The following is a 2,561-nucleotide window of genomic DNA, read 5'->3' as shown; positions in this document are numbered from 1 at the left end:
AAGAAGAGTAATTCAGTGGTATTAAAGTAATTTTCACTCAGCACATGTTAGCTCTGTAAAACTTCAATAATCACTCAAGGACAAACAGAACTGTATATCTGCTATTTCAGCTGATGAAGGGCTGGCTACGATACTGGGTGCCTGCAGTGCCTGTTCAAACAAATACCCGAATGGGAAGGCTCTGTGGCTGTATCCACCTTCTTGGGAAAATCTTTCGTCATGACCCAGCATAAGCAAGGCCCCATTGTCTGCTAAACCCTTTGTCATCAAATCAGCAAGAGAAACCACAGCAACCATCTGAGTGCAGGGTCAGCCCACTTCCCGTGTGTTACCTGTAGCTGGCGGAGGTGATGAAGGTGCTGGCAGTTTTTCCTGGTGTAGTCTCTCTCCCAGGCTTCTGAATAAGTCTGTGCTGACTGGATCTGCTCATCTGCTCCCACAGAATTGTTTTGAGAGGCTCCATGTCTGGCCTTTAAATAAAGGAAAAGAAATTTTTGTTCTGCAAAGGAAAACATTTTGTGACAGAAATGCTGCATGTGGCTGTGCAGACCTCTGGCAAAGCTGGCTGGCTACTGGAAAGATGGAAAATCAACTACTGCACAAATCTGGCTGCTTGTTTCACAACTGTCAAGTTGTTAGGCAATAGCAATAAGGTTATTGCATATTAATAGAATATAACACTAATTAAATCTCATTCCAACTAAAAGCCTAGTAAGTAATCTAATTTGTGATTTCTAAAAGCTTGCACATTTAAATAGCTAATGGATGTTTATGATATTTAGTATGTTATTAAGATTCGAAATGTGATACAAATTTACACAATCCAGTCAGTAATCTACACTTTAAAAGCTCTTTCAGTAAAAAAGGCATCAGTACAGTGTCCTGTATAAATATTTTAAGTGCAGAATAGATTCTACTCCTTCACTACAGATGCTTTCTGCAACATCAGCAGTTTTTATGGACGAAAAGTATCCAAATTCTTCAGAAGAAACACTTCCAATACAGGGATTAAGAGAGCTCTCTTCCATGTCTGGGGTGACACAGCCCTCCCTGCTGACCGTGCTGTAGACGGAGGTTGCTACACATTTGGTGTGGGACGAGAAGCCCACAGCTCATAAACAGGAAACAGCCCACAACTCATTTTAAATTCCAATAAATATTTTGTGTTTTTACTGCCTTGGATGTGCTTGTGCGTGAGTCAGGACGAGATGAGCTCAGCAGCTAGCATAAAGCTCAGCCAGCCTGGCAGGCCTCTCACTGGCAACAGTGGTGAATCCATAAAATGTGTATATTCCTGAGGCAAAAGCCTGCATCCATGCCAAGATATTACTTTGGGGAATTGTACTGCAGTGCTTGTGCCATGTCACCTCAGGGACCAGCAATATGAGCACGCTTGCAAATAGACCTCCTAAACTCAATCGGAAAGTTCAGTATGGAAACTCATACAAAATGTCCTCAGTTTCCACAGCTTCCTTGCCCACACATGAGGGGAAACAGGTTGGAAGGAAGGAAGGAACCAAACTGAATGAAAAACTTGTCTTTTCAGATAATATCTTTAATGGAAATAGTCCCTGATGCTTGTTATCAGCTGATCTGTGCTACACACAGACTGGGAGGAAATACATAGGTGTTAAAATTGGGAATTTACCAACTAAATCAAATTATTCTTGTGGCATTGGGTGTTGTCCTGGCTTGGAGCAGACCGTGGAGGAGCACTAGTGATTGAGAAGTTGGGCTGTGACCAGAACCAGCTTGAAATAGTCTTAAAAAGGTTAAAATAAATGTGAGGGCTTTCATTAGCTTTGTTTTCTGGGGTGTTTCTGTTGCCTTTTGCTGGTTGGTATGAGCCATGCTTTGGGGGGTTTTGAGCCTCTGCTGTTACTGTTGTTCCTCCACCGAGTGCTCTGGTGTCCAGGGCCATGTGCTTAAATTTATGAGACATTTGTGGAATTTAGTGTGGTGCTCACTGCAGTAGGGGCACTGAGCCCTCAGGACAGTGCTCTCCTTTCCCTTCTGGGCCTCAATCAACTTCCCATTGGAAACATCTGAAGCAACTCATGTTTCACCTTCCCGGCACTGTGCCATTGACTACTCAGGTCAGTGATAGAGTGGGTTTTCTTGTAAGTTTGTTTTTTGGGTTTTTTTTCCCTGAACAAAGTGCAAATGTGAAGGTGAACACGCGCTTCCATGATTTTGGAAAGCCAGCAGTGTTTTTGTGCCGCGATGGGTCCCCCCTCGCCTGCCCTCAGGCAGGTGGGCACACACTTGATCGAAAGTCTTGGTGCCTCAGGCTCGCCTACCTTCGCCCCAGATCTCAGTGAAGCTGTGGTGGCGCGGAGGGACCCAAGGCCGGTGGGATGTGAGGTGAGTGAGGGGTCTGAGGGTTCTTTTCTTCCATTTTAGGAAACAAGGAGTCTGAGGAGAGTGAGGACTGTGAGGGATCTGAGGGGAGGGTGTGAGGGGAGTGAGGACTGTGAGGGATTTGAGGGGAGTGAGGGGTCTGAGGGGAGGCTGTGAGGGGAGTGAGGACTGTGAGGGGTTTGAGGGGAGTGAGGGGTCTG

The sequence above is a fragment of the Lepidothrix coronata genome, unplaced genomic scaffold (genome assembly GCF_001604755.1).
Source record: "Lepidothrix coronata isolate B3197 unplaced genomic scaffold, Lepidothrix_coronata-1.0 Scaffold129, whole genome shotgun sequence".
Lineage (NCBI taxonomy): Eukaryota > Metazoa > Chordata > Aves > Passeriformes > Pipridae > Lepidothrix > Lepidothrix coronata.
Note: the sequence above shows the minus strand (reverse complement) of the source record.